The following is a 14,832-nucleotide window of genomic DNA, read 5'->3' as shown; positions in this document are numbered from 1 at the left end:
ATTTTTCTTGATGGCTTTTCAACATCTCCCTATTTCTCCAAGAACCTAATTCTCTTCATTGGTATCCTTTTATACAGCATGAAAACAGGTAGTATGTAATCATTCATTTAACTAAAATAATACTTTTCCAATTCATTAAGGAATGGTTATTAGATGCTCACAAGGGGATGTAGTAGGGTATTACCAGACACTGTTAAGCCTATATACATATTATTGATCTATGTAACTATGTCACACACAAAGACACACATACACATGCAGGTACACTCATGGTCACAGCATTAATGATATTCTCACAAACAGGAATACTTTCAGAAAGCTAAGCTTTCTTCATACCAGAAGCGTGCCCTCAGGATGTCACAAAGTAATAAAATAAAACCCCCTACTCCTCAGTTAGTCTATGCTTGAAACTGTTTCTCATATTCCTTCAGATGAAAAAAATTCCCTTCCTGTGTCATCTGATTATAAGGTAATGTAAAAATGAATGTGTAAATAGAATCATATACATGTCTACATAGTTTCACATGTTTTCAAATGCCCTAGAAAAGTGGTAAAAACATACTACATATTTTGGGTTTAATCTGTGATATTTGGAGATCTTCCTCAAATTTCCTGTGTCAGTTGGCATGATTTTAGTAAAATGTGTTTCTGCTGCTTAGAGGCAAAATCTTTCAATGTATCTTTGAGAACTTAAATTCCCATGTTGGTTCACACATCGTATTAGTTTATTATGTCACAATTTAAAAAAAAATTTCTTTGAATTGAGGTACAGCCAAGCTTATGTGAGCAAGAGTAGTATGGACCAAGATAATTGATATCTGTGGTGGTTATTTCAAATTGATCAATGAGGATTGCACAACTAGCTTCAGTAAAGTGGGCTTATTCCTCTGAATATTTTTCATTCGATGGCATGAATTGGTCATTGATGATATTAGGCATCCATTTTTTTTTTTTTTTTTTTTTTTTTTGAGACGGAGTCTCGCTCTGTCGCCCAGGCTGGAGTGCAGTGGCGCAATCTCGGCTCACTGCAAGCTCCGCCTCCCGGGTTCACGCCATTCTCCTGCCTCAGCCTCCCGAGTAGCTGGGACTACAGGCGCCCACAACCGCGCCCGGCTAATTTTTTGTATTTTTAGTAGAGACGGGGTTTCACCGTGGTCTCGATCTCCTGACCTTGTGATCCGCCCGCCTCGGCCTCCCAAAGTGCTGGGATTACAGGCGTGAGCCACCGCGCCCTAGGCATCCATTTTTACCTTAAGTCATATACACACTTGAGGCAGTGAACATTTTAGCATAATGTCAGTTTTCTTGGCATTGGATTTTTGTTTGCTGGTGAGATGAGTTATGCTTCCTCAAGAATTAAGTGCTCATTTCTTAACATTTTGTAAAATGTTCTGGTTTCCTTTAATACCTTTCTTTGTAAGGCTTTACTTCTCTGTTCATCCTTTAAAATAATTGGTGAGGTAAATCTATAATTATTGGGAATAGAATTGACTATCAAAACTAGGAAAATTATTATGCCACATTTTTAAGTTGCTGTGTGAAAATATCCTGTATAGAAACATACTCAATTTGGGTTTAATATTGTCAAAAGCAGTGAACTGTAATATTGAAGCATTTTGTTAAAGCTATGATCTTGTTTTTCCAAAGTGGAATATTTAATGGTCATTGCAGATTTTTTCAATATACATTCATTTATGTGACCATTACAAAATGCAGTTCTAAAATTTAAGAGTCCAACTAGCAAATTATCCTCTTTTGACTTTCTTATTACATCCACTATAACCAGATTAAAAACATATGAATTATACCATATCTTGACTCTGTGTTTTTTTTTTTAAACAAAGTCAACCCACTAAAATATCCTTTGATGCTCATTCAGCTAAAATCTTACTTTTTTTTTTTTTGCAAAGGTGCATTATTTGATCTGAAAATATCTTTAAGTGCCTAGAATATATATATTTTTAGCACTTGAAACTTTCTTTGGCAATCACAGCCTCTATTAGAGACTGTGAAACATTTTAGGATTATTGAACAAATATCAATTATGTCTATGTCCTCAGTGTCAATCTAGATTGGAAATGTGCCATCTTTTACATCTTCACTAATAGAATTTTTAATTAGCTGTTGATGCTGTCAATAATAGAGTCCACTATTATTTCAAAAAATGATTAGTCTAAGCAATTCCTCATCTACTCATTTGTTCTCTACTTTAAAAAACTGGTGCATACTATTATAATCAAGGTAATTTTTAAGGAGGCCACTATACTTTCAAAAATAAGCAAGAATGTTTGGCAAGATATTTTGATAGTTATTCTTTTCCTACTGATTATTAAAATGTTGTCAGCTTTTGAAATTATCTAAGTAATTTATTCAAAATGTAATACTGCGTTATATTTTTAAGTCAACCAGCACTTTACTGAATATCTTCTCTTTACTGAGATGTAAGAAAATGACACAAGTTACAATCTATGCTTTAAGAGAATTAGGACTTAGACATGAAGAAAAGACAGGTAATTGCAGGAGAGTACAGATTAGAAATATTTTGTAAGATAAAGGCTCTAATGTAATTGTGATGTGAACTCCTAATCATGGACTTGGAGTTTAGTTCTATTGCCTCCTTGAAAGAGTAGCTTGATGGCATCTGATACATCACAAATGGCTGTTGCCATTTTTCATGATCCTCCATTTACATTACTTTTTTATGCCTGCCCCCAAAATACAATGAGCACCATGAATTCTGACTGAATCAGATCAAAATACAGCACAAACATATCCTCATTTGACAAAGAATAAGCCAAGGATAGTGTGTCTCATCCATATAACCAAACTCAATTTTCCCTAAAAAGGCGTATCTTCCATTTTAAAAGGTTAAAATAAATGGTACTTAAAAATAATTTCAGCTGATTAAATTTAAGTCAATGAAAGAGGATGGGGACACAAGTCCAATTTGAAAACAACAACAAACAACTGCTCTCTGGGCCCATAGCATTTTCATTTCCCTGTGAAGTGGATGAAATTTCATTCACTTCAAGGCTGTGTCTCTCAGGATCTGGTTCAGCCACAGGGAAACAAGTGTTGATAGTCTTGATGGACTGGCCACTATGCTTCAGTGATCCATTTCCACTGTCCTACTGCCAGTTACAAATAACCTCATATTTCTTGACACCATGTCATAGCCCAGGGAAAGTCTTATATCTCTAAATGCTATAGCTTTGTCAACCATTGATTTAGCCTTTTCTGATCTTAGTTGCATTGTAGCAATTATTCACTTGAAAAATAAAATTAAAATCAGTACGGTTTTATAGTTGTTCATTCATTCATCCATTATTCAGCAACTACTTATTGAGTGCCTATTCTGTGAAACATAATGTATTAGATGCTGAGAGAAACAGAAAAATGATTACAATGTCATCCTCACCCCAAGGAAATGGTGAGGTAGTAAGGGAGAGAAGGCATGTTTGTTAATTACGAACATCTACAATTCCATGCAGAAAAACAACAACAATAATAATCACAATGTGTGTCTATTATGTGCCAAGCACAGTTCTAGGTACTTTAAGTATTTCATGTTATGTAAATTTTATAGGAACTCTGAAGGCTAGATACTTTTATCCATTTTTTTTTTCTTCAAATGATCAAGATCAAAAAGTTTTCTCAAAACATGCACCATCACACAGCTAGTACAGGGAAGAGCCAGGCTTCAAACCCAACAGTTTGATACTCATGTTCATTCTCTTTCAAAGAAAGATGAAGAAAAATGGTAAGTTCACCATTTATTGGCAATCTCTGTGTCTGGCACTATTCTGAATGCTTCACTTCAGAGTCTTATTTAATCCTCACGACATTGCTATGATGTTATATACCCATTTTGTAGGTAAAGAAACTGAAAATTACCACAATCAAGCAACTTGACCCAGGATAGGTAATGGAAGAATTCTCTTCCAACTTAGGTAGTTTGGGAAGGTATAATGGAGAAAGCGAAGTTTCACTGAACTTCCATTCATTTGGACCAACCCAGACAGAGGAAATGGTACTAGGAATGGCACAGTGATTGGAAACTGGTAGTCTCAAAAAGTATGAACATTCCAGATTGGCTGAGTATAGGGGTCATATTTGTCAGGGGTGGAAATTATGATTAGAAAGGTTAAACTCAGATATGTTATGACAAAGAGTTTGAACTGTATGCACTAGGCAATAGAGAGCCACTGAAGGTTTGAGAGAGAGAGAGAGGAATGACTTTGATCAAAGCAATTATCACTGATTCATTCATCTCCAACCTGTCATAATTTAAGAATCTCTGCTTCAAGAAATCATAACTCCAGAAATTATCTATGTAAGTTTCTCCAAGAACATGAATACTTATATCTTCCATCTAAATAGCCCATTGTTGTTACTGTTGTTTAATATGGTTGAGGGGGCTTTTCCATGATTTCTTGGAGAAGCAGACTTCTGTGCCACTTCTGTGCACAGCCCAAACCACTTCAGCCTCTCTAACTCTCAATGTGAGATGCTAACAAAGGACACAAAGCAAAAAGAGGCAGGAGTTTGTGCCTGGGAAAGGGGTTAGATTCCTTGGGACAGCAATGTGAATTTCCTTCAGATGCACACTGTAAGGTCGTTAAGTAATTATACTCCAGGGAAAAGGCAGGTAGCTGGGAAAGAGTGGAATGGGAAGAAAAGGACATTTTCATCCCATTTCCTCCAAAGACTGGATTCCAAATATTAGCAGATCAGAGTTGCCACCTCCTTAATGTAATATATAGAATGGAAATGTGAGAATTTTGTGAATTTAATGACCGTGGTTACAAGTGTTTTCTGCAGTCGCACGCCCTATGGACTTGGACAGGCTGGCAGTCACCCACACCATTTGTGTCCCTTCTCCCTGAATGTGTTTCCAGTGCTGCCAAGAACTGGCTGCAGCCAGCACCCCCCACACTACTGTGCTGCCATCTCATGCCAAGCTCACTATGCTTGAGGAGCAACTTCCAACCGATGATCAATAAAAAATGAGGAGAAGCTTCTTGAATGGAAGTATCTGGCGTGACTCCCAGCTGGGCAAAGTCTGCGCTCAACTTGGCCTCCTTCATCATAACAGGATCCAATTCAGCAACTTTCACAGATGGTGTGTCTCAGAGCATTCTAGGCTCCCAAAGGCTACTGCATGGGTTATCTGGATTTTAATTCCCAAAGCAGGTCAGAAAATAATACCGAGCACCTAGACGGAACCAGCACATGCTTTGTAAATAGTGCTTTTAATTTTCACAACAGTCTGAAAGACAGGTTTCTCACTTAACACATGAGGCTTGAAGTAGTTAAGTTTGTTCATGCAGAGTCATCTTTAACCCACTCCTGGGCCTTGTAATCTTTCCACTTGGCCATGCACCTCTCTGGGGCCATCACCTACATTAGTTGGTCCCAAACATGGCTATAAATGACAATCACTTGAGAAATAGTTTCAAAATACATATCCTTAGGTTCAACTACAGACTTACTAAAATACCTGTAGTATAATATTTATATTATATCTATCTATCTATCTATCTATCTATCTATCTATCTATCTATCTATCTAAAATATGGTTTCTCAACCTTGGCACAAGTCATATCATGAGTCAGATAATTCTTTGTTGCAGGGGGCTGTCCTATGCAGTATAGGATGCTGAGAAAGATGCCTGCGTTCTACCTACTAGATTCCAGTAGCACCTCCCCCATAGTATGGTAACTAAAAATGTTCTCAGACATTGTCAAATACCCACTGGGTCAGAATCACCAAAAGTTGAGAACCACTCTTGTAAAAAGCTGTCCAGGAAATACAGAAAAAGCCTATTCAAAGTTTGGAATTTGTAAATCACAGGCCTAGGTTAGTATTTCTATGTGAAGGATATGGGGCAGCTGGAGGCTGGGTGTGGACATGGGGGAGAAGATTCCAGAAGACAATAGATTGAGCATCCTTTCAAATCACATAGAGTTTGCCAACCTATGTGAACATTAACTAACCCTGGCCTGTCATGAAAGCTTCCCAAAGCAGGATATAACAAATGTTCAAATAAGGAAAGAAGATGAGAGACTTACAAATTTTTTTAAAATATTTGATTTACAGAAGTTTGATATATCCACAGTTTTCAGGGCACTTTCAGCAAATTAAGATTACTAGTATATTATCCAGCCCCAAACTGGCCTACAGAAAATATTCTGGGTTCACTAAACTTTTATTTATGCAAAGTTTTTTCTTCTAAATAACTTAGAAGTTAAAAAGCATTTTATCCAAATGAAATACAGAAAACAGGGGCCTTTAAGTATTATGATTACCATTTTATTTCATGGTACTAAAAAGAGAAACTATAAGAATACATCCTCAAAAGTGGCTTATCCAATGCTATGAAAACAAATAATAAAACAGAAGCTCTTATTTCTAAATTCTAGTCACCAAACGGCCTTCTACCTACTTACAGTCCCCCAAAGCTTTCACAGAAAATGCTCTTCTCAAATTCTGCCACTGCTGTATTTAATCCTCATTAAAGCAAATTTATCTGTATAGGTTGAGCATCCCAAATGTGAAAATCCAAAATCTGAAACTTTTTGAGGACTGACATGACGCTCAAAGGAAATGCTCATTGGAACATTTCTGATTCAGATTCAGAATGCTCAACTGGTAAACATAATGCAAATATGCCAAAAAAAAAAAAAAAAAAAAATCGAAGTCCGAAACACTTCTGGTTCCAAGCATTTTGGATAAGGTATATTCAACCTGTATCTCTGAGATACAGCTCTGGTATCTCTGATTGGCTTAAAATCTAGTGAATTACAAAAAAATTGTGGATTATATTAAGTATTTATTTCTTTATTTAATACGCTTATATTGCAACCATATATCCTGGATCAGCGAAATTTAAAATTTCTTTCCACATTTTTATCAGGTCAGATACTCTAAACACTTCTGTGGAATCATTCTAGGTAATTCAGTATAATTTATTTTCAGAATCTATTCCAACAGCCCTACAACTACATACAATAAAGTAATACGTCACTCCAGGGTACTTGAATTCTTTAAAAATATTTAAAATTATTTAAAACAATTTGTAAAGAGCTGGTGTACTTTATAGAAGTTTGCTTAAATGACTGTTGGAAAGCATGCCAGTCAAGTGATTCATTTTATGTATTAATCCAGCTCGGCTGACAAGCAGTTGCTAATACAGCACTTCTAACATTGATTCAAGTCCCATAAAAGGATTTTGGCTCATAAAAAATGCTGGCATGGCATTAGGATGTAGGTGTTTCCATCTCTGGTCTATAGAAATACAGTAATGTGCCAAGTTTTGTTGGTGACCGCAAGCATTTCTGAGAAGATAGGTGTTACAGAGATCAAATAAATGTATAGATATTAAAGCTACCTTCACCCCCAGCTGTGTCTAAATCCCTAACTTCTCTAAATCAGAGGCAAAGTTTGAAAAATGGCCCCTGAATAAAGAGTAGTGGGGATGTGTGGCTACTATGCCATTGTGTTTATGTTCTTTCTCTCTATTTTTAATTCTCATTCTAGGAAAGATGGATATTCTTACCTTTACACGAGCATCAATATAATCACTGCGATACAGAAAGATCTCTTTTCATTCACTGAGTTGGTTAGTACTATGAAAAACAGAAATCTGATAGCTTCTTTCTATCAGCATAAAATGAGAACATGACCTTGTCCTGAGAAACACCACCTAGTAAGATTTTTCATAACTTCCATGCAGTGATGATACAATAAGGATCTAAAAGTAATTAACTGGATCTTTTTTAGCCAACCAAAGCCTTATTCAAATACACATTTTTATCAGCATTCTAAGGGAGCCATAAATTGGGGCATTTTGAAAAACTGGGATCTAATCCAGTCCATGATCTGATCAGGGTTCAGTAGTAATAATAAATTGGGACTATTAAAACTGGGAATCATTCCAACATTTTACCCAAACCACAGGACCTAGAAAATTCTACTGCAAAAGATAGGGATATTCAGTGACGAGTAAAACCATGCTGAATTAATCATGTGTATGTAATCATGCCAAAACATGGGTGTTTTCAACAGTTCAAATACTGCCAAAGTTATTAAGTTCAGTAAATAATTAATTATTGAGAATCGCTTGGCAAATTAAAGAAATCAACCTTCTGGTTTCTTTAATACATCCTTTTTTGAGTGTACAATAATGACAAAATCCTATCAATTCACTTGTTGCTGTATATATTTAGGAGCGTTATATGTGTGTAGATTACAACCAAAATATTAATTCCAGAATGTAATATTTTCCTTTTCCTTCTTCAACTCTAATAAGCATCTTCATTTTTCAATATGAACAAATGTTGGATAAACTCTAGCCTTATTCTGGTTTTCATTTCAGTTTCCAGTAACATAAAAATCCTCCATAATTAAATAAAATGCTGAGAGGTTGGGAATAGATTTTCACCCACTTGAATTCTCAAACTATAAATGGTTTCTGAATGTTTTTATATCTCTAAGATGCATTTCGTTTATGTGGGGAACTTGCAGCTGCATAATTAAATCTTGGTTTGCCAAATATCAAAAACACATGTATTGATTTAAACTAAAGGGAACAGGCCACAAGCAGCTCAGCTGATAAGGCAAGGGAGAAGTCTCTGCAGTTCTTGGAAGGCTTCCCAAAAGGAAAGAAAACTAAGAACCTTGAATTCAGACACTGAAACCGATTAACTTTCCTAAATCTTAGCTTCACTCTCACTTAGACATTCCGTTCAGGCTAGTTGTTGAAAACAAGAGCCATATGTTTTCATACTTTTCAATCCTGAAGCTGAAGAGGTTGGCTCTTTTTTTTCTCCCATCTCCTCCTGTATTCTGCTAAGATTCTAGTAAGATCTATGAAAGCAATGTTTAATTAATAGAACAAATGAGCTTCCTGCAAAATAAACTCTGATATGGTATAAGAGTAATGAGAGATTTTGGAGTATATAACTCATGTTATTAAATTTTTTTTTTTCAATTTTTAGGAGAAAACTTTATTTACTGAAGTTTTACTTCAGGGTCAGTAATATGGGACTTCAATGGAAGAAAGTCTTTGGTGTCAGTGGAGATATTTTTCCCAGGATAGTAATACTAAATTAATGATGAGGAGGCGGACATATTTTTCTTTTAACCAATCTCCACTGGATTTTTGAGACGGTATTAGGAATACAAGTATTTAGTTTGGTATTTTACAGGGCCAAGATTCTGATTAATTTCATACTTTGTAAAAGGTTACAAACTTAGGTCTTAGAATTAAACAACAACAATATATACTTACTGACATATTAAGACAATCTCTTGCTTGCAGCTCAGGATGCTAATTTACATAATCTGAATGTGTGAAAAATGCTAATTTAATTTAGTTTGAAAAATGCTGGAAGAAATCATCTTTGAATATAACACTGGGTTCATATTTCTAGCAATGAATATGGGCCTGTGGAGCTAATCTTTTATTATGGCTAATCTCACTGAAGCATGAACAAAATGATGAGTTTATTTAATGCAGGGCTTCATTGCAACAGACCGTTTGACTTTTAACAGGAGGGGACACATCATAAGCTCAGAAATCTCTTATATGAGATTAAGAAAATCCTACCACACAATCTTGAGAATGAAACTTGGGCTTATACACTCAGGTAACAATGGTGTATGCACTACCATAAACCACTGCCATGGCAAGTTCAATAATTATTGCTCTAGAAAAGTAAAAGTAAATGCTTCCACACTTAAGATATTTAGATATTTCTCATACTGGAATATCTGGAAAGAACCTTAGAGATCATCTAAGGACAAAGTAGCATCTAAGATACCCTAGAAGGCCAGGTGCAGTGGCTCATGCCTGTAATTCCAGCATTTTGGGAGGCCAAGGTGAGCGGATCACAATTTCAAGAGATCGAGACCATCCTGGCCATCTTTAGTAGAGATGAAACCCCATCTCTACTAAAAATATAAAAATTAACTGGGCGTGGTGGCACGTGCCTATAGTCCCAGCTACTTGGGAGGCTGAGGCAGAAGAACTGCTTGAACCCGGGAGGTGGAGGTTACAGTGAGCTGAGATCACACCACTGCACTCCAGCCTGGTGACAGAGCGAGATTCTGTCTTTAAAAAAAAACAAACAAAACAAAAACACACAAGAAGATTTTAGGTGCTATGTGGCTTAATGTACTTAGATAAGCTAACTTACATAACTATGTATTTTTATAATATTTTATTTATTTGATTATGTATAAATATAGTTAAGACAATAAAGGAAATAGATCAGTGACTGAAACTTATAAAACTCTGATTTAGTCCAATATTTACATGACGAACTAATGCTTTCTAAATGTAATCATTTCATTAGCTCCTTATTCAACAGTTCCAGTGTCAACAAACTGACTGCTTCATACTGCACCCTAATTTTAAGGACTTTTCCCTTCCACTAAGCTGAAAACTACCTCTCTTAAAATAATGCTCCATTAGTATCTTCAAGAGACAAATACATAAATAAGAAAATAAATATTAAGTAAATAATCTGTCAATAAAGTAAATAAATGAATGGATGAATAAGCAAATAAACTGATAAAGTAGAATGGAATAAAATGGGTGCTACGAAACAGACCTAATCTCTCTTCTATGTGACAGGTCTCCAAGCATGAGAAATTCACAAAGTCTTGACTCTGTAAGCTGTGTATTCTCAGGTCTTTCAACATTTTTAATAAGACTTGGATTTAGTACCCACATTCTCTGCGTGAGAGAGAGGCATAGGATATTCCAGGTGTGATCTGAGCAGTGTAAAATTAGAATTATTGTTGCTTCCTTTATTTTGTACATGAACTTCCAGTAATGTAGCTTAGGACCACATTAAGTTTTTGGCAGGCATATCCACATGTTGACTCATGCTAAACTTATGCTCAACTAAAACCATCAGGCAAATTTTTCATATATTTGGTATTAAATCAAACCTTCCACATCCTGTGTATGTGTAGTTCATTTTCGGACCTAAATGCAAGTCTTTACATTTATTTCCATTAACTTTCTTTTTGTTTAATTCAATCCATTGTTCCTGCTGATTCTGTCATTGGACATATTGTCAACCACTGAAGTTTTGTGGCATCTACAATCTGATCAACAGGTCACCATCACTAACGCTGATGCTCAGCAGGCCAAGGTTAAAAATAAATTTTAACGAAAAAAATTATTCTTGCAAGCTTAGATTGATGGGATATTCATAAGTAATGTTTGGGTACCATTCTCAAATAGCTAATAATCCTTCTAGGGTTATATCATCTGATCCAGATTCCTCTGCATTATCCACAGGAAATATGACACAATGCAATTCTGATGTCTAGGAGAGTACCTTGCTCTTTGTGAAGGCTGGAGACTATAAAAGCATTTCTCAAACTCTGTACTATTGACATTTTGAGTTGGATGATTCATCTTTTTTGGGGAGGGTGGCTGCCTGTGCGTTATAAGATTTTTAGCTACATTGCTAGCCTCTACCTAGTAAAAGGCAGTAACTGCTCACCCCTCTTCCCAAGTTATGACAATCAAAAATATCTCCAGACATAGCCAAATGCCCTTGTAGTAAAATTGCCCCCTCCCATTGAGAACCACTGTTCTAGACTCTGCCTTCCTCTAATCTAATCTAGTAACCCAACTCATCTTTTATGGCTTTTTGGACTTTTTCCATACATGTAGCTATAAATAAACTATTCATATATAGCAGCAAAATGGTTCCGGATCAGGAATTAGAAATGTAGATAACTTAAAATGAGATATGAAAATCAGCAAAAAACAATTAGATGAATGGGGAGAGATAATATAAAACCCTAAAATTTAGAATTGAGGTTTGATTAATCCTAGGGTAAAACAATTACAAGGAAATTAAAACTTCAATAGGAATTATATAATTTAGGAGGTAACTTATAAAGACATTTGTACCTGGATATTCATCCAAGTATTATTTGAAACAATGAAAAATTGAAACAGTCTGGTCATGGTGGCTCCTGCCTATAATCCCAGCACTTGGGAGGCTGAGGCAGGAGGATCACTTAAGCTCAGGAATTCGAGACCAGCCTGTACAATATAGTGAGAGACCTTGTCTCTATTTTTTTAAAAAGGAAATTAAAAAAAGATAAAAATGGAAACAGAATAAATGTTTGATAATGGAAGGTAAATAATTTATTGTATATTGATCTCATAGACTATTAGGCAGTGATCAACATGACATATTTTAAAAACATTAATGACAAGGGAAAAATGTTCAACATATAATGCTATGAAAAAAGCAAAATGTTATAGATGTAGGTTTTGGATATCAAGTGTTCAAAGAACGTAGAGTTGTCCCTTGGTATCCATGCGGGATTAGTTCTAGGACACCCTGTGGATATCAAAATCTGTGAATGATCAACTCCCTGATATAAAATAAAATAGAGTAATAATTGCATATAACCTATCTATATCCTCTCATACACTAATCATCTCCAGATTACTTATAATACCTATTACAGTGCCTGCACATCACTTCTTTTGCATAGATTCAATGTAGTACTTGGCACAGCAAATTTACATTTTGCTTTTGGGAACTTTGTGAAATTTCTTTTCTAAATATTTTCAATCTGCGGTTGGTTGAATCCACAGATGTGGAACCCATGGATACAGAGCCAACTGTATACGCATAGAAAAAGGATTATAAAATATTAGTAGTGGTTATGGGATTATGGTAGAGTTATGTATGGTTTTAATAGTCTTTATCCTTTTTATGTTTCCAAAACTTTCTTAATGAACTGATATTGCTTTTGTAAGTTTTATATGCATGAGGAGTGCTGGGGGCAAGTGATCCATATTCCCTTAGTTGAGTGAGCTAAGGTTTCTAGTTTGTTTACAAAAGATTGTGCCAGTAAGAAAAGACATTTCAGAGAAGGCACATGAGGAACGAGGAAAATATTTGTAGACTGGGCCACTCAGTCCTTCTGAGAAAAAAATCCTGTGTATCATTTTTTCACTAAATAAGAATAGTTGTATGTTATAGCCAAATTCTGTTCCTCCAAGTCAGTGGTTCTCAGACTTTAGACTGCTGACAAATCACCTTGGGCTTGTGTATGGAACACAGATTCCTGGGCTCCAACTCCCAAGGTTCTGATTCTGCAAGTCTGGGATGGTGCTCAGGAATCATCATTTTTAACAAGGTCTTCTAATGATTCATTATGATGCAGTTGGTCCCTGGACCACATTTTGAGAAACTCAGCTATAAGAAATCATGTGGTTGAATTTGAGGTTTGTTTCCTGCCTCTTCTTTGGATAACTGCCTCCTGGATATGCACTAAAGATAGCTGTCACACACCTGTAGCCGTGTGCTGGTAAACTAGCTCTTCAAAAAAATTGTGCTATAAATATACTCACCATAGCCAATGTCAAACTGCCAATGGCTTATCAGCCAGCTTACAAAATTCTTGAAAGTTTAACAGTTGGTTCCTATAAGCTGGTACAAGCTGGCTCCAGTACTGTATGGTATATATTTTATTTAGGTGCATTAAATATTTTGAAAATGAGATATGCTAATCTAAGAGATATGCTAAATCTATTATGAAACTTATGACAGGATGAGACAAGTAAGCAATAGAATGACTTGAATCACATCAAAGAAACAAATTTCAAACATATTAGGAGAAAAGTATAATAGCTTTTATCACTATTTCTTACTTTATTCTATTTTTTCTCATTGCCATATCATGAAGAGTGATACACTCGCTGAGTTCTTTAAGAGCTGTGAATTGGTTTCCCATAGATGATGGAGAGCTAAGGATCAGGACTCCAGGGTTGGGAGCAATGCCAGATGTTCAGCCTCCACCTCCACCATCCACGGCTCTCAGCCCCTGAGCTGTTGAAATGCCCTTGGTCATTAATTCTATAGCACCCAACCATAAAATCAACTCCTCAACTTCTTCCTCTACCACATGATTGAGACAATGTTGTCTCTAGGAAACCCCTATCAGATGTGTTTTATGTGTTCACGTGTGGGAAGTGGCCTAAGTGGAGGCTAATAGTATAGTTCTTTCACTATTTTGACCAGACATATTTTAAGAAAATTGGATCCGAAGCCTATACAGCCAGCTGAAGTGAATTTACAGCTCAGCTTTTAAGAACAAGACTCCCTCAGGCACCTGCCTACTAAAGGCAAAACCAGAAAGGAAATGAACTCTTGCTTAAAGACAACCCCTTATTTTATGGGTTATCAATTTTCTAGCTGGCACACAGTTCCCCAGCTACTAAGAGTTTTTTTTCCCCTGTCCCAAGCAAGTATGAGCTACAAAAAATGTGACGTCTGCATTCTACCAAACAGCTCAGTTTCCTGAAGATGAGGCATGGGATGTAACCTCAGTAAGAGAAGTCGAGGGAGCAGCAAAGATCTATGATGTAGACTCCCACATAGATGCCTTTGCCAATATATGCATTAAAATCTCAGCCTGGATTACATTTTACATTACAGGATTGCTGAATCTTAGGTTATGATGGAGAATATCTTTCATGTCTTCAGGATAGCTCTGTCAGGTGAATAGTCAACAACAATGTAAAACACTTGATTTCCTTTTAACTGCTCCAGTGACCTTAGAACTTAGCTTATCAACCTCTCAAAAATGAGAAAGGACTAAATAGCTTTTTTTCCTTGCTATTGAAAAAGTCAGCCTTCTCAACGGGAACAGACAACAAAATAGGGGTCAAAGGTTAACAGTTGATACTCTTGGACTGCTCTGTGCTAGAAAACGCAATGAATAGATATGATTTTCTTAGTACATATACTAAAGTAATAAAATCAATACAAGAACGGCCTCTT

At 35.9% G+C, this 14,832-nt stretch overlaps 1 protein-coding gene across 5 annotated transcripts in view; it reads right to left on the bottom strand.

Annotated features, from left to right (window-relative positions):
- Positions 1 to 14,832, bottom strand: part of PARD3B (par-3 family cell polarity regulator beta) — a 1,095,296-nt gene that overhangs the window by 208,111 nt on the left and 872,353 nt on the right. The window lies entirely within an intron of this gene.

Source organism: Macaca fascicularis, chromosome 12 (genome assembly GCF_037993035.2).
Source record: "Macaca fascicularis isolate 582-1 chromosome 12, T2T-MFA8v1.1".
Lineage (NCBI taxonomy): Eukaryota > Metazoa > Chordata > Mammalia > Primates > Cercopithecidae > Macaca > Macaca fascicularis.
The sequence above is the reverse complement of the archived record's forward strand: the minus strand, read 5'-3'. Positions and strand labels throughout refer to the sequence as shown.